At 36.8% G+C, this 23,553-nt stretch overlaps 1 long non-coding RNA gene across 10 annotated transcripts in view; it reads right to left on the reverse strand.

Moving 5' to 3' along the window:
- The window catches only part of LOC107840587, a 40,656-nt gene that overhangs the window by 10,225 nt on the left and 6,878 nt on the right, over positions 1–23,553 (reverse strand). For 4 of the 10 annotated variants that reach the window (XR_007046186.1, XR_001665280.2, XR_007046167.1 and 1 more), the window contains exon 5: positions 19,030–19,094. The exons of 1 other annotated variant lie outside the window; for it this stretch is intronic. This is a non-coding gene — a long non-coding RNA (uncharacterized LOC107840587). Of the gene's footprint in view, positions 1–5,310; positions 5,548–9,692; positions 9,813–19,029; positions 19,095–23,553 lie in introns of all 10 variants that reach the window. 5 more of the 10 variants (XR_007046190.1, XR_007046170.1, XR_007046184.1 and 2 more) reach the window with 3 other exon arrangements.

The following is a 23,553-nucleotide window of genomic DNA, read 5'->3' on the forward strand; positions in this document are numbered from 1 at the left end:
GGGTAGTATTAGCAGTGCCTGAACAAATCCTCTTTGCCTGAAATATGGTAAAAACTACCAGGTTGTCTACAGATCTAGAAGCGATATGTGTTTCAGATGTGGAAAGCCAGGCCATAGGATCAAAGATTGTCCTCAATCAGGTTTTTGGGGTCAGTATAATCCTCCTTCAGCTCAGTCCAATTGCCCAAATTAGCAGGGTGCTGCTTTCAGTGCCACTAGTGGGCAACACCCAAATAGGCTTTATGCACTTTAGTACCGATAGGATCGAGAAAGTTCTCTTGATGTGGTCACTAGTACGTTACAAGTTTATTATTTGCATGTTTATGCTTTGCTAGATCCATGAGCTTCTTTGTTCTTTGTAACTCCTTATATAGCTGTTGACTTCAGAGTCAGTCCTAAAATCCTAGCAGATCCCTTCTCAGTCTCTACCCTAGTGGGTAAATCTATCATATCCTAATGGGTATACAGGAACTGTCTGGTTATGGTATCTTAAAAAGTTACTTCAGCAGACTCAGTAGAATTAGAAATGATAGATTTTGATGTCATTCTCAGCATGGAATGGTTTTATTCATGCTATGCTTCAGTTGAATGCAGAAATAGAATTGCCTATTTTCAGTTTCCAAATGACTTATCCTTGAGTGAAGGGGTAGTACTTCAGTACTTAGGGGTCAGCTTGTTTTCTATCTTAGGGCGAGGAAAATGATATCTAAGGGGTGTGTTTATCATCTTGTTTGAGTTAAAGACTCTAGTTCAGAGACCCTTAGTCTTTAGTTAGTTCCAGTAGCATATGAATTCCCATATGTGTTTCCCGAAGATCTTCCTAGAGTCCCTTTCGAGTGGGAAATTAACTTGAAAGTAGACCTTCTTTCAGATACTCAGCCCATCTCTATTGTTCCATATAGAATGGCACTAGTAGAACTCAAAAAGTTAAAATAATAGTTGAAGGATCTCCTAGATAGGGGATTCATCAGGCCCAACGTATATTCTTGGGGTGCACCAGTTCTGTTCGTGCATAAGAAAGACAGTTGACTTAGAATATGTATAGACTACCGTTAGCTAAAAAAAGTCACAGTCAAGAACAAGTATCCACTTTCCATAATCGTTGACTTGTTTGACCAACTTCAGGGTGTCAGTTACTTTTTTAAGATAGACCTCAGATCAGGCTATCATCAGCTCAGAGTTAGAGAACGTGACATTCCAAAAACAGCTTTCAGAACTCGATATAGTCACTTTGAATTCCTAGTCATATAATTTGGTCTTCCAGCAGCCTTCGTGGACTTGATGAACCGCATGTTCAAGAAGTACTTAGACATGTTCATCATAGTCTTCATTGATGACATTCTTGTCTACTCCCGCAGTGAACATGATTATGCAGACCATCTCAAAATAGTATTACAAAGTCTCAGAGCCCATCAGTTGTTCACCAAATTCAGTAAGTGCAAATTTTGGCTAAGGTCAGTAGCTTTCCTTGGTCATATAGTTTTTGGTGATGGAATTAGAGTTGATCCTCAAAAGATTGAAGCAATAAGAGAATGGCCTAGGTTTATCTCTCCATCAGATATTAGGAGTTTCTTGGGTTTGGCTGGTTATTACAGACGGTTTATTGAATGATTTTCTTCTATTGCATCCCCTATGTCCAGATTGACTCAGAAGAAAGTCAAATTCCAGTGGTCAGATTCTTGTGAGAAAAGTTTTTAGGAGTTGAAGACTCGGCTCACTACAACCCTAGTTTTTACTTTACAAGATGGTTTCAACGATTTTGTTGTGTATTGTGATGCTTCCAAAGTCAGTTTGGGGTGTGTTTTGATACAGAAAGGTAAGGTCTTAGCCTATGCCTCTAGACAACTTAAGCCCTATAAGAAGAATTACCCTACTCATGATCTTGAGTTAGCAGCTGTAGTGTTTGCCTTAAATATCTAGAGGAACTATTTGTATGGGGTGCATGTTGATGTGTTCACATACCATAAAAGCCTACAGAATGTATTTTCTTAAAAAGATTTGAACCTACATTAGAAGAGGTGGCTAGAGTTGTTAAAAGATTATGACATATGTGTTCTGTATCATCCGTGCAAAGCCAAGGTAGTGGTTGATGCTCTGAGTAGGATGTCTATGGGTAGTGTTGCCCACATGGAGGATGGTAAGAAAAAGTTACTTCAGGAAGTTCATCAGCTCGCCCGAGTAGGTGTCCGCTTAGTCGATTCAGTAGAAGGTAGCGTATGGGTGCAAAATAGTTTGGAATCATCTCTGGTTTCTGAAGTAAAAGAAAAGCAGGACATGGATCCCAGTATAGTTAAACTGAAAGAGTCAGTCAGAGATCAGAAGGTAGAGATTTTCTCCCAAGGGGAAGATGGTGTGTTATGTTGCCAGGGTAGACTATATGTGCTATGTGTAGATGGTGTGATATAGCGTATTCTTGCAGAAGCACATAGTGCGTGCTACTCAACTCACCCAGGTGCCACCAAGATATACCGCAACTTACGAGAAGTCTATCGATGGAGTGGGGTAATGAGAGATATTAGAAAGTTTATAGCTAGGTGCTCGACATGTCAGCAGGTTAAGATCAAGCATCAGAAGCCTAGTGGGGCTATGCAGGTGTTCAGTATTCCCACTTAGAAGTAGGAGGAGGTGAATATGGTTTTTGTAACGGGTTTGCCTTGCACTCATCGTCAACATGATAGGATGACCAAGTCAGCTTATTTCATACCAGTTCATACCTCTTATTCAGCTGAGGATTATGCCATGCTCTATGTTAAAGAGTTGGTCAGATTGCACAGAGCTCTGTTGTCCATCATTTCAGATAGAGGTACGCAGTTCACCTCTCATTTTTGGAAAGCCTTCCAAAAAGGTCTTGGTACCCAAGTTCACCTTAGTACAACCTTTCATCCTCAGACAGATGGTCAACCAGAAAGGACCATTTAGACTCTAGAAGATATGTTAAGAGCGTGTGTCTTTGACTTTAAGGGTAATTGGGATGACCACTTGCCATTGATTGAGTTTGCATATAATAACAATTATTATTCCAGTATTCAGGTGGCTCCAGTTGAGGTGCTTTATGGGACGAGATGTAGGTCTCCTATTGGTTGGTTTGAAGTAGGTGAAGCAGCAGTGGTAGGTCCTGACTTGGTATTTGATACCTTAGAAAAATTTCAGTTAATCAGGGAAAGGCTTAAGACAGCTCAGAGCCAACAACAATCGTATGCAGATGTGCGAAGAAAGGAGCTTGAGTTTGAGATCGGTGATTATATATATTTGAAAAATCTCTTCTATGAAGAGAGTGCAAAGGTTTGGGATGAAGGGGAAACTCATTCCCCGATATGTCGGTCCTTATTGAATTCTCATCCATTTTAAAAAGGTAGCTTACGATCTTGAGTTGCCTTCAGACTTAGCTTTAGTATATCCAATGTTTCATGTCTCCTTGCTAAAGAAGTGCATAGGTAACCCAACAGATGTAGTCCCTATAGAGGGTATATATATTCCAAACAGCCTTTCTTATGAGGAAATCCCAGTTGAAATTCTTGGTTATTAGGTTTGTAGACTGAGGAATAAAGAAGTTTCTCTAGACACAGTTCTTTGGAAAAATCAGTCCGTTGAGAGAGCTACTTGGGAAACAGAAGCAGAGATGCAGACCAAGTACCCTCACCTCTTTTCCGCAAACTTGGACTCAGCTCAAGATAGCAGTTTTCCTTGAATTTACTCAGTTCAATGCTCATGTTACCTTTACAACTCTGTATCGGTTCAGTTTCATAGCATTCTCATATCATACATACCTTCATGAAATATCTCAGTCATGTGTCATGTCTCCAAAACTCAATCATGGTTCAGTTATGCATGTTCAGTATGATAACTCAGTATATTAGTAGTTTTAGTAATGTAATCATGCTTCAGTTATGCATATTCAGTATATAAATTTAATTTATCAGTATTCTCAGCTTAGAAGATATTGTAAAATCCTGCAAAATTTTAAGCTTAACTCAGTCTGTTGAAGCTTGAAAAGAGGTACCATACTTATAAATTTCAGTTAAGTGTTTATACTTAGAATTATTTTAGCCTTCATAATTTGGTGATCTTATTTTATGACCCTTATGACCTTAAAATGTCGATCCTTAGATTTAAACATGATCAGGTGTGCCAATAGCTTACTTTGGGTGAGTTTAAGATTTTTTGGATCCTTAAATCATATTGAGGTGACCAAAATAGTGGGTCGACACGATCTTGATACGACACATTGCCCATCACATTGACGGATAATTTTCCTCAGATTTTAGTGCAATTCTAGTGAACCAACGTGAACTCGACGCAGAGCATTGGTCATCGCGTTGATACTATCGATATGGTGTGTCACTCAATGCATCACTAGGCACATTTTCAGTCATTAAAACTCTGCGTCTAGAGGGGTATTTGGGTCATTTTATCACCCTTAATCATCCCTAAAAACATAAGATTAACTTACTCTAAAGGAAAAATCTCTCATTCTCTCTCAAATTCACTCAAGAATAGACCCTAAGACATTCAAATTTTAAGACCAATCTTCAAAAACACACCATCAATCTTTACAAATTTACTTACCAAGGTATGTTAGGTGTTCCTTCTTGGGTTCCTTTCAACCATGAAGTCCAAGAACCCTTTTTAAAACTACAAGTTTATGATTTCATGATTTACATATTGGAATTGGATCGTGTTCATGTGTGAATTGATGTTTGGGGTTTAATTCCATAATTTATGACAAGTTTCGTGAGAACTAGATAATTATGGGTTGATTTATGTGATCTTTATGTTGAACTCTTGAACTACAAATTAAATATAGAGTCATGATATTATTACATGTTTCTTTCTATATGAGATAACCATGCTACCCAAGTGTTTGTTAAAATGCTTATATGAATTAACTAGTGAGAGCATGACATGTTATGTGATTCCAATCATGCAGAAGCTCATGTATGTCAAGTGTTTGAAAAAATGTCTTAAATGCATTGATAGTGAGCAAGTGTTATTATGATCTTGAGGTTTACTATATTTCACTTTCCATGCTATCGAGTCCTGAGGGTACTCAATACCCAAAAATCTATCTGTTGACCTAGAGTAATAGCAGTTACAGAATAGTCTCAAATATATCACGATCAGTAGTGTTCAGTTAGTACAAAACTCAGTGTATTTAGTCAGATATCAGAACTCAGTGAATCAGTCTAGTTCAGTCAGTTAACACGATCAGTAATAGTTCAGTCCAGCCTATTATAGTTTAGAAATCAATCCAGTATCAATTCAATTGGGATTAATATTTAGCACCGAGTGAACCCAAGGATGGGGACTCACCTGCCAGTAGAAGGTGTGATCCTTAGAAATAGTCCTTGCATTCCAAAACTACGTAGCCAGCATAGGTTGAGACATCAACCTACCAGATGAGGGTTGATGATGCGTCTTACCTGCCAGTTGAGGGTACCACCGTTCTTATTCAAATCACTTTCTAGATAAGAGTGACTCAGCAACTTATGTTTACCCATGGCACAGTACTGACACCCTTCCAACTGGGGTTATAGGTCAGACCCCAACCTAGTTCAAAGAGGGATCGGTTAGATGATTACCTCCCATAGTTTTAGTTTCAGTTTGACTCTATATAAAATCTCAGTTTAGTTACAAAATCAAGACTATCAGATACAATCACCCAGCTCAGTATAGAACTCAGTTCAGTTACAGAAATAAGACTATTAGATATAGTCACCATGCTCAGTACAGAACTTAGTTCAGTTACTGAATCAGGACTGTCAGAAATAGTCACTCAGTTAACAATAATACAGTATCAGTAAACCCAGATATCAGTCATTTAGATATCAAAATCTATTATCTAGTGTTAATGTGATCTCAGTTACTGTATACGTAGTTATGTGCATAGCATTGCATAATCAGTATTTATAGAAGTTTCAGATATACATGTACTCTCTTTCAATTACATTCATGTTACTCGGCCAGTTATTGTTCATGCATATAAACCCTGAATTCAGCCTTAACTCACCTAGTGTACCAGTACATTCAAAGTACCGACACATACCTTTATTTTGCGCTATGACGTTTTATATCATAGGTTCAGACACACGGTATCCTGACCGTACCTAGAAGCCCTAATTATAAGTAGTAGATTTAGTGGTGACTCCTCATAGTTTAAGGACAGAGTATTATTTCAGTAGTCAAAATTTATTGGGGGCTTGTCCCATCAACTCCACCTTCAGATAATCCAGTTAGATAATCCAGTTAGAGGCTTTTTAAACTAGATTATTTTAGAAAGATATTTAGTTTTCAGTATTTATATACCAATATTTGATTTTATTTATGAACCTTATAGCAGATGCAACCTAATTTCTGTAGCAGGTACTAGTCATGGGTTAGCTTATGGTCTTATGGAATTACGAGCATCGATGACATCTTGGGTGCAGACTCAGGGTGTTACACTAATCATCAGCAAAACTTAGTGCATGTCATATATATCCTCAGTTTAGATCTCTTTGGTGAATCTATTATATTGATACTAGTCAAAATAATCCTTTCATGCTTTAGGTCCTTATGTTCTTACCTTACAGTGACCTCTCCTTAATATTAAGATAGTGATGATGAATAATATTTAGATGGAAAAGAGTAAGTATTCCTTATTTTCATTCAGACTAGTATTACAGTGCTATATGTGTACCTTGTAATTTTGAGTTAGGCTTGAACATGGTGGGAATACATAGCTCAAATCAGACTTTGGCAAGAATAGTTATATGTACCCATGTAAGAATTATAAGTTGAATAAATAAGCATGGTATTTAAAGGGAAAAGTATAGTTGAGGATAAGAATTCAGCATAATTCAGTCCGTATAGCCAGTAATTCAGTTTAGAAGTCAGACAAGCAAGTTCCTATGGTTTTTCCATCTTCTGATCTAGGTTTACTATCTGAAGTTTCATGAATATAACAATTTCATTATGTAAACTATTCACATCCATGCAAATTATGAATTCAGCTCAGTTCATGCATCATGCATCATGTTTTAGATTCAGATATTCAGTCATAATTCAGTTTGTAGGTGTCCTGTGCCTCATCTTAGTCTTTTCTTAGTATTTCAGCCAAGACAGTATCATTTGGGGGATGAAATATCCCAAGGGGGAGATGTTACCTCAAGCTTTTATGTCCTAAACCTCTCATCTTTTCTTCACGATACTAGATCTAGCTTGAGGTAATGGCTACTCATAAGTTGACTATCTCATTTCTATCTCAGCCTTATAACCATTCTCATGTCATTGCATGTATTCAAGGAATCAGTTAAGTTTATGATATTCAGTTTATGTACCATGTTTTAAACTCAGTTATGTAATCATGATTCCAGTTGTGCATGTTTAGTATATATCTCAGTTTCAGAGAATTCTCAGTCTAACCAGTCTTATTCAAGGATGAATGTTCCCAAGGAGGAGATATTATAATACCCCATACTAATCCTAGCTCGATTCACCTCTTAGTTGCATGCTTAATAGGCTTAAGGCTTAAAATTTTCACTAAGTGTTGAGGACTCAATCATTTTAAGGCTTGTTAACTTTAAGGATTTTTAACTTAGTTATCCCAACCCTGAGATATTGGTTTTTGAGTTAATTTATGTTCATAAATGTAAGAATCATGTCAAGGGAGAGTTTCAGATTTTTCAAATAAGGTTTGGGTCACATTTGGATCATGAATCCAGCAAGTTACCGCGATAGGGCCGCATCGCGGTGACATTTCCTCTGGCATATATATCGCATCGTGGTAAAGGTGTTTTTGCACAATTCTTGATTATAATTGAATGCATGTGACATGATATTTATCCTAGTGTGTGAAGTGCTTATGAGGTTAAGAATGTTCATAGGAATCACTTAGAACAAAGTTGTGCTAAGAGCCTTTGATTCATCCAAAGTTTGGTATTTGATTCTATAAGGGTCAATTTTTAATATGTATAACTTTTGATATAAGTGGAATTCTTAAGATCAACACCCACCAAATTATAGATAATTGAATTAGCTTTCCAATGATATCAATTTTGCCTTAATCCGATATCTGGGCAAAAAGTTATGATCATTTTCGTCAGAACCAGAAAGCCACCGCGATAAGACCGCATCACGATAGACCTTTAATCCGCATTTCAGTTACGAATTTTTGATTTAAGCGATTGAGGGGCAATTGGGTCTTTTCCCAACTCAACCCAATCATTCATTACACGATTTGGGAACCAGTTAGGGCATTATTTTGCCCATCTTCTCTAATTTTCCTCTCAAGAAAACCCTACCCATCCCCCAAACACATCAATCTCATTACTTTCTTTCCAAGGAAACCAAGAATTCAAGTTCCCAAATTCAAGAACCAAGAATGCTTCAAGAATGGTGTTTCTTTACCCAAGTTAAGGAGTTTAAGGTATGTGGGAGTTCATTCATGGGTTCCTTCTTACCTATGGAGCCCTAAAACACTTTTATTTTAATTAATGAATGAATTTCCTATCATTAAAGTATTTTGTATGTTAAGAAAGATTTTGTTTTATGTTTTCATGATGATTTAAATGTTACTCAACCCATGTATGATTCCATGCAAGATTTGACCTTTCCATGCTATGAATTTTAGTTTCTCATGTCCTATTTCAAGTGAATTCCATGTTGAATCCCCCATTATTGATTTAGTCATGTGGTCATGCTATGCTTCCATGCTTGAGACATTCCCATGTTCAAGTTCATGATTCCCTAGTGTTTTTTTGATAAATGAGCCCTTACACGTTTGAATGATAGAATTTTCATGTCTAATCCCTAAATCATGGTTTTGGTATTGTAACAATGTTATTTTCGCATGATTTACCCATTCCCATGCTTATGGTTTTGAATTTCATGCATTTGATGAGATGTCTAAATGATTGGGTTTTGAACAATAATTCCTTACTATGGTTTCAAAGCTTTGATATGTCCTTACTATTATTTCCATTTAGTGTTGGGGGTTATGAATACCCGATACTTAACTATTTACATAATTTTAATATCCTCAGAATGTTTTCAGTTATACTATGAGCTTAGTTGACCTCTCAGTTGTTATTATCATAATGAGCACTATCAGAATTCATAATCTGTTATACCCAATTTAGTTCAATAATCAGAGTCAGTTTAGTTGGGAGTTCCTAATGATGCGTAAGATTACTATTTTGATTGTGTGACCATATTAGGATCGTAGAGCAAGGACAAATGATTTGTGGATGATTCAACGATTGTAGTTTAGCATCGAGGTAGGCTTTTGTCTACTCTTCTTCATGATATGGTGTTTTATATGTGTTGCATGTTAGATAGGAATATTAGGATGAAATATTGGGTAGAACACCCGACTTAGCCTAAACTTTGAGTTTTGGGGCTAGAAGGGGAATTGATCCCTAAGGTGAAATACATGTTATACTTTGATGATCCTATTACCTTCTTTATATATTGAGCTAATTAATAGAATAATTATGATATTATGATAGATATGGGATGAGATTTAGGTATTGGAAGCATGATTAGTATAATTAGTCTTATTTGGGACTATTAAGGGTATCTTGGAACCATATTTAGGTGGAATTGACTTAGTTGCTCATGTTTTAGGTCTAATTGCTACCTTAGGGCTAATTATGGCTTATTTAATGTCTAGAAGTGAATATAGATGCCTTATCCTAGTCTTGGGTAGAAATTACCTGAATATGGATTTTGGGGATTAGAAGTAGGACCTCCATGTAATGCCCCAACTCTGGTACCCGAAATGCTACACGGTGCTGATGACCCCGAAGGACCACAAACCAACCCATGACTGATATCTGTACTTAAATACTATATAACATTATGAAAAATGCAGAAATAATAGACTGAAACATGCTATAAGGTTTAAAATGGATAAAACATAATATCTGATAGTACGGTATATCAATACCAAAACATGAACTGAAATAAACTAAAACGGATCGTAGAGAATACGTGAATTAAATAGATGATAGCAATATAAGGCAAAGATAAAACAACCAAAACTTACAGATTTATTTATGAAAACATTAAAGATTGCATACAAGAGAGATTAGGCAGAGAAGATTTCTTAGAGAGTGGGAAATTTCTGAATGCCTTCTCTAAAGAAAATCTAAGTCTTTAAATAGACTTCAAGAACTAAGGGGATATAGGGGAATATATCTAGTAACTACATCTGGACGGCTCAGATTTTGCCGACAATTGTAGTGCTTATCTTTAAAGAAAAGCAAATGAGATGTCTTCTTTTCAAAAGGCTGCAGAGATTCCTTTTCTAGTGGGTTCTGCTTTTGAAAAAGTAGCTGTCTTCATTAGGAGACAGAATGGGGTCCCTTGATTCCAATCAAGAATAGTGACGTTCCTAACTTAGAGATAATTCCGGTTCTTTGAACCTCTATCTCTCAAGAAAGGTTGGTTTCCTATTCATCATAGGGATCGAGGTAGGCCATAGCTATTCCTTTTGGATTAAGCATGTCGCCATTATCTTCACTACTTCCTGTAGATGAAGCTTCGGCAATCAGCTGGAGTAATTCTTCAGCATTTGTAGAGGTGTCTTGGCTGTCTAAATCAGCCAGAGCCCGTTTTAATTTCTCTTTTAGTGCCTTCTTATTTATAGAAGAACTTGAGGCGGCTGCTGCGACTTTACCCTTGTCAGGAGTTGCTTTAGACGCTGGAGTCTTCGGGGTCCAGCCTTTAATTTTGATTTCTTTAGAGAAATATTGAATCCTGTGCTGTTCTGCTTTTGAGAAGTTCCAGGAGATAATATAAGATATCCGTTTTTTAATAAAAAATTTGCACATTTGAATGTGCTCTGGTAGGGTGGAGCATCCTTCTTTGACTACGAAGTCTGGAAGTCGATTGAGGAATTGCTGAGGAAGCACTTCCTTAGTTCCGCCATAACAAGTCCACCATTCGTAAAACCATCTCGGGACGATGGCATCTACCATGGCGGGACAATATTTGACGAACCATGTATGTCCTGGGCGAACAAATAAGAAATTAAACCAGGCCGACTTATAGTCATACCAATTGTAAGTCTGAGGCCTGTGAGGCATGGATAAGGCAATAGGGGTGTGTAGATGATCTACAAACCAATTGAAAGGGGTTAATACCCTCTTGATCGTAAATTTAGAGTAGCTGATGTAATCTGGATTGCGTTCATCCATCGAATGCTCTACTTCAATGGAGTCAGTATCCACCAATATGGCTTCATAAAACCTTCTGGTTTTGAGGGGATCTTCTGTGTCTACGAAGTTGCTATTAGTATACACTGGTTTTGCCAGCTGATTGAGGGGGTATCCTTCATAGGCCTTGTCTAGGGCGAGGATTGGCATGACATTGGTAGTGATGAATTTAAATTATTCTTTGGAAGGAGATGGTGGTGTCGGTTTGGCCACCGTAGGATTGACTGCTTGGGCAAAGGTCTCTGGGGCCTTCATTGCATAGCTCTGCTTGGTTTGAACTGAGGAAGAGGTGGCAGATAAACCTTTGTCTAAGGGTTGGTTGGTTTTGAGGTCTACCAATTTGGATGGTAGTGGTGGGGAGAGTTTAGGAAATTGTAGTTCCGTTAGTGCAGAATACCTATTCTGAGATTGCACTTCTGTTTTGAGTGTTGGTCGTTGTGGGACCGTTGGCCTTAATGGGTTTGAGGTTGCTGCCGGGGTGTCAAATGGTCTTGCCATTTTAGATTGATCCTGTTTGGGGCTTGCCCCTAGGGTTGTGGGTCTCATGGCCCTGCAAAAATTCTCTTGTTAGAAAATCGGGAAGGGAGTTATGTTCTCCTTTTATAAATTCGATTTGAAAATCAAAGCTAGATAGGAGAGCCTGCCATCTAGCAAATATTTGCTTGGAAACAAGGTTTTTAACATCTTTTTGTAAAATCTCTTTGGCAGATTTACAATCAACTCGTAAAAGGAATTCCTTATTGATAAGGTCATCCTGAAATTTGGTGATACATAGCACTATAGACAAAATTTCCTTTTTGACAGTGCTGTAATTCTTTTGGGCAGCATTCCATACTCCAGAGGTGAACCGAACTAATTGTTCAGGAGAGTTATCCTTTATCCTTTGTTTTAAAATACCCCCATATCCTATGTCCGAAGCATCAGTTTCGACAATCATGAATGCCTCAGGACTTGGAATACCTAAACAGGGAAGATTTTTTACTAAGGATTTAATTTTTATGACAGCATTTGTTTGCTCAGGACTCCAAGGTACCGGATTTTTCTTAAGGCGTTTATATAAGGGCTCACAGACCTGCCTAACATGAGGAATAAAATCAGCCACGTAATTTAGGCTTCCTAAAAACCTTTGCAGCTGGGTTTTATCCGAGATTATATCAGGGAATTTGGAAGAGAATTCTATGGCTCTACAGATAGGTTTGTGACTTCCTTGATGTAAATCATGTCCTAAGAATCGGATGGAAGTTTGAAAAAGTTTCATCTTCTTAGCACTGATGACCAAACCATTTAATTTTACAATCTTAAAGAAAGTATTAAGATGCTTAAAATGTGAATCAATATTCTCAGAAAAGATTAAAATATCATCAATGTAGACTATAGACATGTATGAATAATTATTAAAAATATTATTGATAATATTTTGAAATTCGGAGGGAGCATTTTTAAGCCCAAAGGGTAAGACGTTCCATTCATAATGACCGAAAGGGACGTTGAATGCAGTCTTATATTTGTCTGTTTCAGCAATTTGAATTTGCCAAAACCCTGATTTCATATCGAACTTACTGTAAAGGTTGGCTTTGTAAGTGCGTTTGAGGAGATCCCTTTTGTTTGGGATAGGGTGTCTGATCCATTTTAGGACAGCATTCAAGGGCTTGTAGTTTATAACAAGTCTAGGAGTTCCTCGTTCCTTTTCTGCGCTATTATTAACATAAAAGGCAGAGCAGCTCCAAGGAGAATTTGAGTGACGAATAATGCCTTTGGCTAGGAGATGGTTAATTTCGGTTTTGCAGATTTCCATCATCTCCTGATTCATTTGGATTGGTCTGGATTTTGTAGGAATATCCTGTTCGTCAAATCCAGGGATATAAGGAAGTTCAACAAGATGTCTTTTGCGTTCCCAAAATGCGTTAGGCAATTCAGAGCAAATTTCATTTTCGAACTTGTTTTGGAGTAGGGAGATCTGATTGATCATCTCCGGGGTGGTTAAAGTGTGCTCAATATGTTTGAGCTGGATGTCCTGTTTGAGAAACAGTAGGTGGGAAGAAAGGCGGTTTATTTTAAAAACGGTTTCTTCCTTGATACGCTGTTGCTCGTTGGAGGAGAGCGGGCGAAGTAAGGGGAAAAAAAGCTCAGTATCTAACAACGTTGAGTGAATACCATCAAAGTCACTCAAATAAGGTCTGATTTGGTTAATGAAAGGTATTCCCAGAATGATATCCTCTGTGATATCTTCGGTAATAACAAAGTCATTAACTAGGCATACGCCATTGTTACAGACATGAGCCTTTTTAAGCTGGTAATTAATCTTCATTTTTTCACCTGTAGCGGAGTAGAGGCGCGAGGTGCTCTTTTGGAGATACCGAGTTGGAACCAGGCCTTTGACAATACAGTTACTGTCGGCGCCAGTGTCAAAGAGAGCGACTTTGTTTATTACAAAGTCTTTGTCAATAACAATTTTGATGGCAATGTGTTCACTGTAAGCTTTAATGGCTGCAACAGTTTTGGAGGTAGAGGGAATAGCAGGGATTTCTTCACCGGGAAAGGAAATTGGTTCCCTGAGATGATCAGTTGGAAGGTTGATCGGAGCAGGTGGGGACGTAGGAAGAGAGGCCTTTGGTGAGGCTGATTGTAAGACTTGTTCCGTTAGAACATGGAGTTCAACCTGATCAAGTCGGTTCTTAAGGCTTTTAATTTCTCCTTTCAAATTGGAGATTTCGCCCTTAAGATCTGATATAGAAGGTTCAGAAGGAGTATTAAATTTGGCCATAACCCGTTTCATGGAGAAAGGCTGAACGATAGGCTTTGCTTTAGAAGTGCCTTCGTCGTGAGAAAGCACTAGGCGTTTGAGTTCCTGAAGGTACTTGTTCCTAAGCTCTTCGTCATCAATATGCTCGATGATGTCAAACAAAATTTCTTTTGGTTTGTCGGTAATGACATTGATGATTTTCTTTGAGCAGGTACAGAAAGTGCCATTGCACTCACAATCTTGCCCGGATTGGGAAATGTCAGACTCATAAGCGGCGTTGATAAAATCTTCGTCGCTGTAATCATCTTCAGAGGAAGAGTAGGAGTCAGAAGCTCCAGAGGAATCGTCCATAATGGAAAAAAGCTTTTCTTTGGTTTCATCTGTTAGATCAAGTAGATTGATCTTTTTCTTTTTACCAGATGTACAATCTTTTGCCCTATGGCCGGTTTTTCCACAAGTCCAGCAGGTATCTTTGGAGGTTTTGGAAGACTTTCGTTTAGTCTTTCGGCGGGGTTTATAAGACTTCTTATTTGAAGGTTCTTTATGAGGGTAGGTCCTCTTGGGAGGCTTGGAAGGAGTCTTCTTGTGCTTTCTTCGATCAGGGAGATCAGTAAAGCCGTAGTCATGGCAGAAAGTCGTTAGGCCATATTTACTGTTTTGCTTAAGTTGTTGCTTAAGCTTGAGATCGGTACAAAGTTCTATACCGGTGGTGGTAATGAAACTTACTAAGTCTCCATAGGTAAGGATATTGTAAGGAATTTGACCTTCGAATCTATCCTTAAGTTTTGTTCGCACTTTATCTGCAAACAAAGGAGGAAGACCGCTAATGAATCGTTCTTTCCAGAAGTCATTATTGCAGTCTGGCCTGATCATAACCTTAATAAGAAAGGTATCCTTATACCACCTAAAGTCAGCAAGGTTTTTGCAACGAAGGTTATTAAGGATTTCTAGACTCCTATCTTGGAAGAGTTTAGGTTCTCCGACAAAATGTCTGGCTATGTGATAGAGGAGGGTTGCACAGGCATCTTCCTGTGCTTCTTGAACCAGGGTTTCTTGGCCATCTATAGTTCGAGCCATCTGTTCAAGGACTGTGGCGTTGTAAATGAGGTTCTTTTCATCCTCAGAGACATAATTGTCCCACCAGTGTTTTAACATACCAGTAAAACCTGAGACAACCATGGTGGCGGCTCCTTTGTCAGAGGAACCTTTGATTTTGTAAGCTGTGATAGCTACAGCTATCTCATGGAGTTTATTGTAGATCTGGTGAATGTTTTCAGTTATACTATGAGCTTAGTTGACCTCTCAGTTGTTATTATCATAATGAGCACTATCAGAATTCATAATCTGTTATACCCAATTTAGTTCAATAATCAGAGTCAGTTTAGTTGGGAGTAGGATTTAGCATCAAGCGAATCTAGGGATGGGGGCTCACCTGCCAAATAGAGGGTATGACTCTTAGTAGCAATCTCTATGTTCCAGAACTACGTAGCCAGCGTAGGTTTAAGAGGTTAACCTTCCAGTTGAGAGTTGAAACATATATCACTAGGGCACCTGCTAGTAGAGGGTGACTCTTTAGTCCTTCGAGACTTCACTTTAGTTGATCCACATAACCAATGTTAGTACCTGTGTCACGGTACTGACACCCTTCAAACTGGATTACAAGTTGGACCCCAATTAGCTCTTATTGGGGCATGTCAAGTAGATGATATCTCCCACAGTCTCAGTATAGTATTTAGTGCCTCTTCAGTTCAGGTTTGCTTGACTAAGTGTATAGACTTTCAGATATTCAGTTTAACAGCTTTTAGTCTTTCAGATTACAGATTATCTCAGTGACATACCAGATATACACTTAGTCTTGCATTCTTAGATATTACAGTTTTCATGCATTCATGCTCGGTTATCTCATATTGTTTAGTTAGTTCTTATCTCATTTGCTCAGTACCCCACAACTTCAGTCTAGTTATTTAGACTAAGTATAGTTTAGTTTTTCATGATCAGTATTCAGTTGTTAGTTTACCAATATACTGTTATCAATTAATCAGTATCTAGATACCAGGTATTCAGTATTATAGCGTTAGTTATTCAGTGTTCAGCAATTAGTCATTCATTAGTCATTCAGTTAATCAAATCATCTTTGTATATGTTTAGTTTTGTATGTTTATCCATTCGTGCTAAGTATATTTGTATATTCAGATCCTTGAGTTATGTCAGTTTTTATCACGTAGTTTCAGACTAGTATTCAAGCAGTATCCAGGTTTTTACTATTTTCCAGCTTCAGTTCTACTTGTTCTTCAAAAGTAAAGTTTTGAGAAACTAAGTGTAGTGATTCACCTGCTTATCAGATATATTTGTTATACATGTTTTAAGACACTTCAACTTTAAGTTTATTTCAGCCTCTTAGTGAGTCTACTCACACTTAGCATGTATGATTTAAGATTACATATGAAATCAGTTTTACTTATTGCATTCACCGCCGATTACTTAGTACATTCTAGAAGTGCTGAACCACATATACGTCTGTGTGGGTACGTTGGTTCATAATGTAGGTACCAATTGTAGCTCACACATCATGATCAGACAATTGCAGATTTTAGCCAGCAGGCGATGAGTTCCCCTACTTCGAGGACTTCAGTTAGATGTTGTTCATGTACTTTACATTATTACTCATATGTATTGATTAGTGGTAGCTGGGGTCATGTCCTAGCTATCTACAGTTAGTATAGTAGAGGCTTTATAGATGTCAGTCAGAGTCAGTCATATAATTTTAGTTCTCTCCTCAATTTTTATCAGATTGTAAATTGTATCAGTAATATAATTTCTCTCAGATTTTGTCATAGTTATATTTTGCGCATAGCATAACAACTATTTAAAATATTATAATTTAGTTGCTTAACAGTATGCTAGTTCATGGGTTAGCTTGGGGTCACTTGTGGTTCCAAGCACCATGTTATGACTAGGGGATAGTCTCGGGTCGTGACAAACTTGGTATCAAAGCACATAGTTCAAGTGTCCTAGGGTGTCTATGAACCCGTGTCTAGTAGAGTCTTGTGAAACAGTACAGAGACGTCTGTACTTTTCTTTGAGAGGCTACAGGGCATTTAAGAAAAGTTTCCTTTCTTTCATGTTTCAGATCGTGTTGTTAAAAAGTTCTATAAAAAACTTATATAGATTCTCATCTTGCTCCATTCATGCCATCTCTTCCTTTTTTTAGGTAACAAAAATAGTGAAACTCAAATCCCTACAGATAGAGTTTCTTAGACTGTCCCCACAGATAGTTATAGGATCGCACGCAGTCACAAAATATCCCATCAGTGCCCTTATGTTCAAAAGTTTTTCATTTATGTTCATGAAAATCGTCCATTGAGCCAAAGTTATATGTGCCCTCAGATCCCTCCCCAAAATCCTATGACAGCATGTGACCTAGAGTTAAAAGTATGAACCCAGAAGTTCAGCAGTAGTAGAGTTGGGAGAGTGTTATCTGGATTAAGTAGATTTTGTATCCATGGGGCTAGTTGTATGAAAGGTGAATCAGTAGGCTTGAAATAGTGTATGCAAAAATTTAAGTTTGTTGATTCAAAATTATATGTTGTTGATGTTGGATGTTTAGGTGTGATGGTAATTCTCACGGTTTAGATGTGATGTTAGTAGGCTATGAAGAAAGTTAGTATGGTTTATTGGAGGTTTGGGGATATCCATGTTAAGTGTTAGAATCTAAGTTTGAATATTTGATGATTGATCTAATAGAAGAAGAGTTAAAGCTCTAGAGGGTGTGAACTCAAAGTAAGTGATTGCATTTTAGTTTAAAGATTTTAAATGGTTCCACAAAATTAGAATGACAACTTAAAGCTAAGGGAGAGATAATAGAACAAGTAACAAGTTAGGTTCTTAGATTCTAGTAGTGGTGCCAGTATGTTGTAGAACAATAGTAAGGGAGGATGATGCCCAACCCATTCTTATCCCAGTTCAATGTTTTTAGTCACCATAATATCTACTCATGATATACATGTTAGTTATGATCATAGCTTATATTCATGCACTTTCCATAGAATCATATACTCTTTTAATTTCTAGTATGAGGAATTCAAGTTCACTCAGCAGTATGAATCATATTCAATGAAATTTATGAACTCCAAACTTAGGTATGCAGCTCATGACTCATGTACTCTTGTTTTATAGTATGTTCAGTTCTAGGTACTCATGTTACACTCCTAATGATCAGCAAAATTCAGAGCATGTCATGTATATCCTCAATTTAGATCTCTTCGATGAATCCATAATGTTGATACTCTATTCCTCAGGCCTCAGTGATGTGTAAAAGTAATTAGGTCCTTATGTTCTTACCTTTCAGTGACATCTCCTTAATATTAAGATTGTAATGATGAATAATTATTTAGATGGGAGAGAGTAAGTGTTCCTTGTTTTCATGATCCAGACTAGTATTACAGTGTTATGTGGGTACCTTATGGTTTTGAGTTAGTCTTGAACATGGTAGGAATATGTAGCTCAACTCAGACTTTGGTAGGAATAGTTATATGTACCCATGTAAGAATTATAAGTTGAATCAAATAAGCATGATATTTAAAGGGAAAAGTATAGTTGAGTATAAGCTTTCAGCACAATTCAGTCTGTATAGCCAGTAGTTTAGTTTAGCAGTCAGACAGGCAATTTCCTATGGTGTTTCCATCTTCCAATCTAGTTTTTGTAAGACCCCGAAAAATGGGTCCCGAGATGTTACACAGTGCTCAAGACTACGAGTAGCCTTAAGCTAACCCTGGAAGCCATCTACTAAATTTGAAACTCATAATAGGGATATATAGATATAAAATTAAAATTAATCTAAAATATGGAATTTTGTATGAGCTAAGCTGAAAATGTCTGAATATAATATATGAAAAATACTAAACTCAAGAGTCTGATAAATCATTACTAAAAATCTGAAGCAAATCTAGCAATCTGACAAGCCTCTTCTACTAATGATAGAGAGTCACTAGAACAAACCCCCAGCTAACTTGAACTGTCTAAAAATACTGAATAATCTATACTAATAAGCTGAAAAACTAAAAGACTAAGTCCCAAACTATGAGGACTCACCAGCTGTCGGAATGTAGATGGAGATGCTCGAAATTACTCACGCTACTGAAACTGAGCACCTGAACCTACATTATGAGACAATGTAGCACATAGACGTATATGTGGATCAGTACTTCTGGATTGTACTGAGTATATGGGGGGTTAATACATAAGTAAACTAATATCTCAATATTATTACAATTTGTAAAAGAATGCTTACTAAATATAGATGATTCACATAAGCTGGAATATCTGAAAATTGAAATCATAATCATGAATAGCAAAACATGTTGCATAGATCTAGTGAGTCATAACATTTAGATTCTAAAAGTTGTACTTGTATTCTGTCTTTAAATCATATTGTCTAAGTGTATAGGGACTCACTTTTATAACTGAAATCTAAAGTCTGAAATCTAGTAGCAAATGATTTATATAAAACAATATCTGAATGAAATCGTGACCCTTTACACTTAGTTTATAAAAGTTGTTCTGTTATGATTCTTCTGTAGTCTTTACTGTTAGGATTACTTTTTCTGTAGAGAGGTTCTTCTAACTGACATACACTATGTGAGCTATCATAGTGTCCAACGTCTAGTTCCTTTATGGGAAAACCTCACATTGGGGAGAGGTGTCATACTCCTGCCAAGGAGTATAACCTAATCTAAGTGATCATATATGTATCTGTCATCCATATAGAAATGGAAATAATCTGATAATCAGAACCTACATTGGCTCATAGTTTTAGGGCATGTAAACATACTCAATTCGATGCTAAATACTACTCCCTTTAATCTGTATGCTCATTCTGTTGGAAATCCACTTTTAAAAACTAATATAAGGGTTTATAATGAAAATCTCTTGTAAATCTATTTGCTGTAAATTGTAGCTATATCTATAAAGTGGATTCCATAACTAAGCTGAGATCAAAATATCAAATCTTTGTTCAAAATCTGAATATAACAAGTCATGGTATGCTTAAAAGCAAAATCTTCTTGAAATAACAACATTCAAACTAGGGCTACTAACCAATGTATCAAATTCATGTCAAGTACTCATAAAAATCATGCTAAGTAATGAAAATATTGATAATTCAAGTCTAAATCTGGAAATCACTGCAATGCGCATAAAAATACGAAAGTAAACATGCAAATTCATCATTGAAATTACTTTAAATCTCAATCTTTGAATTATTAATATTGGGTATGAACCCTAATTTGAAACTCATGTAATTTCATACAAAATCAACTTTAAAACTAATTTTGGGCACAAGGATGAAAGAATTATCCTTGTTGAAAAACCCCATATACCTTAATTGATGCAATTGATGAGAACAATTGATTTTGGATTCCTATTTGTTCTCTTGGACATGGATTCTTGATTATCTTGAATTGAAAACCTTGAATTTTGAGTTTCCTTGGAGAAAGAAGGGCGGAATTTGGATTTCTTGGGAATTAAGTTTTGAGTTCTAGGGTTTTCTTTGAGAAAAAATTGATGAAAAACATGCATATAATGCTTAGAATAGGATTAATCCTCTATTATTCACGATTTGAGGGCTTGGGAAAAGACTAGATTGCCCTTTTTAAAATTTACTCAAAACTGGGAAAAATTTCGATTTGGCATCCCACTTCGACGTGCCACTATCGCGGTGGCTCATTGAAAATTAATAACTTCATTACGACGTGGGGCTATCATGGTAAGCCATTGAAAATTGAAAAATAGGAACTAGAACTTCATCGCGACATAGGCCAATCACGGTGGTCCACTGGAAATTGTACAAGTGTCATTTTTTATGTCACAGCGACGCGGTGCTGCTCTTTTTGAGACACTGTCTTCACTAAAATTGTCATAACTTCTCAACCGAGTATCAGATTGAGGCAAAATTGGTAACATTGGAAAGTTGAGCCAATTATCTACACATTGGTGTGTCTAGAGCTTGAAAATTCTATATGTATCAAGATTTATTCATTTTCAAAGCTAACTCTTGACAATCGAAGAGCTAAACTAAGCTAGGAAAAGTACGGGGTATTACAGTTTTACTATCTGAAGTTTCATGAATATAGCCATTCCATTAGGTAAATAATTCACATCCATGTAAATTATGAATTTAGCTCAATTCATGAATATTGCATCATGTTTCAGACTTAGATATTCAGTCATGATACAGTTTGTAAGTGTCACGTGCCTCATTTTAGTCATTCCTTAGTATTTCAGCCAAAACAGTATTATTTGGGGGATGAAATATCCCAAGGGGGAGATGTGACCCTGAGTTTTCATGTCCTAAACCTCTCATATTTTCTTCACGAAACAAGATCCAGCTTCAGGTAATGGTTACTCATAAGTTGACTCTATCGTTTCTATCTCAGCCTTATAACCATTCTCATGTCATTGCATGTATTCAAGGAAATAGTTCAGCCCATGATATTCAGTTTATGTACCATATTTCAAACTCAGTTATGTAATCATGTTTTTAGTTGTGCATATTTGGTATATGATCTCAGTTTCCTTGTATTCTCAGTCTAACCAGTCTCATTCAAGGATGAATGTTCCTAAGAAGGAGATATTGTAATACCCCATACTAATCCTAGCTCGATTCATCTCTTAGTTGCATGCTAAGGTGCTTAAGTCTTGAAATTTTCACTAAGTGTTGGGGACTTAGTCATTTTAAGGCCGGTTAACTTCGAGGATTTTTAACTTGGTTTTCCTAACCGCAAGATATTGGTTTTTGAGTTAATTCGTGTACAAGGATATAAGAAGTATGTCTCGGGTGAGTTTCAGATTTTTCAGACAAGGATTGTTTCATGTTTGGATCATGAATCCAGCAAGTTACCACGATAGGGCCGCATCACGGTGACATTCCCTTTGGCACGTATATCACATCGCGATGAAGGTGTTTTTGTCTAGTTCTTGATTATAATTTAATGCATGAGTCATGATATTTATCCTAGTGTGTGAAGTGCTTATGAGGTGAAGAATGTTCAGAGGAATCACTTAGAACAAAGTTGAGCTAAGAGCCTTTGATTCGTCCAAAGTTTGATATTAGATTCTACAAGGGTCAATTTTTAACATGTATAACTTTTGATATACGTGGAATTTTTAATCTCAAGACCAACAAAATTATAGATAATTAAATTAGCTTTCCAATGATACCAATTTTGCCTTAATCTGATACCCGAGCAGAAAGTTGTGATCATTTTCGTTATAACCAGTAAGCCATCGCGATAAGACTGCGTTGAGATGGACCTTTAATCCTCACTCAAGTTACGAATTTTTGATTTAAATGATTAAGGGGCAATTGGGTCTTTTCCCACCTCAACCCAATCGTTCATAACATGATTTGGGCACCAATTAGGGCACCATTTTGTCCATCTTCTCTAATTTTCCTCTCAAGAAAACCCTACACATCCCATCAAAACATAAATCTCATTACTTTATCTCCATGGAATGAAGAATTCAAGTTCCCAAATTCAAGAACCTTCAAGAAAGCTTCAAGAATGGAGTTTCTTTCCCCAAGTTAAGGAGTTTAAGGTATGTGGGAGTTCATCCATAGGTCCCCTTTTGACCATGGAGGCCAAAAACCCTTTTCTTTCAGTTAAAGAATGAATTTCCTATCATTAAAGTGTTTTGTATGTTAAGAAAGATTGAATTTCATGTTTTCATGGTGATTTAAATGTTATTCAGTCTATGTATGATTCCATGCAAGATTTGACCTTTCCATGATATGAATTTCAGTTTTTCAAGTCTTATTTCAAGTGAGTTGAATCCCCAATTATTAATTTAGTCATGTAGTCATGCTATGCTCCCATGTTTAAGACAATCACATGTTCAAGTTCATGATTCCCAAGTATTTTTCGATGAATGAGCCCTTACACATTTGAATGATGGAATTTTCATGTTTAATCCCTAAATCATTGTTTTGGTATTATAACAATGTTATTTTCGCATGATTTATTCATTCTCATGCTTAAGGTTTCGAATTTCATGCGTTTGATGAGATGTCTAAATGATTGGGTTTTGAACAATGATTCTCTACTATGGTTTTAAAGCTTTGATATGTCCTTACTGTTATTTTCATTCAGTGTTGGGGGTTATGAATACCCAATACTTAGCTATTTGCATAATTTAATATCCTCAGAATGATTTTAGTTAAACCATGAGCTTAGTTGACCTCTCATTTGTTATTATCATACTGAGAACTATCAGAATTTATAATCAGTTAAACCCAATTTAGTTCAGTAATCAGTGTCAGTTTAGTTGGAGTAGGATTTAGCACCGAGCAAACTCATGGATGGGGGCTGACCTGCCAGTAGAGGGTGTGACTCTTAGTAGCAATCGTTGTGTTCCAGAACTACGTAGCCAACATAGGTTTAAGATATTAACCTACCAGTTGAGGGTTGACACATATCTCACCAGGGCACCTGCCAGTAAAAGGTGACTTTTTAGTCCTTCGGGACTTCACTTTAATGGATCCACATAGCCAGTGTTAGTACCCATGGCACAGTACTGACACCCTTCAAACTGGGTTGTAGATTGGACCCCAATTAGCTC

Source organism: Capsicum annuum, chromosome 1 (assembly GCF_002878395.1).
Source record: "Capsicum annuum cultivar UCD-10X-F1 chromosome 1, UCD10Xv1.1, whole genome shotgun sequence".
In the NCBI taxonomy this organism is placed as follows: domain Eukaryota; kingdom Viridiplantae; phylum Streptophyta; class Magnoliopsida; order Solanales; family Solanaceae; genus Capsicum; species Capsicum annuum.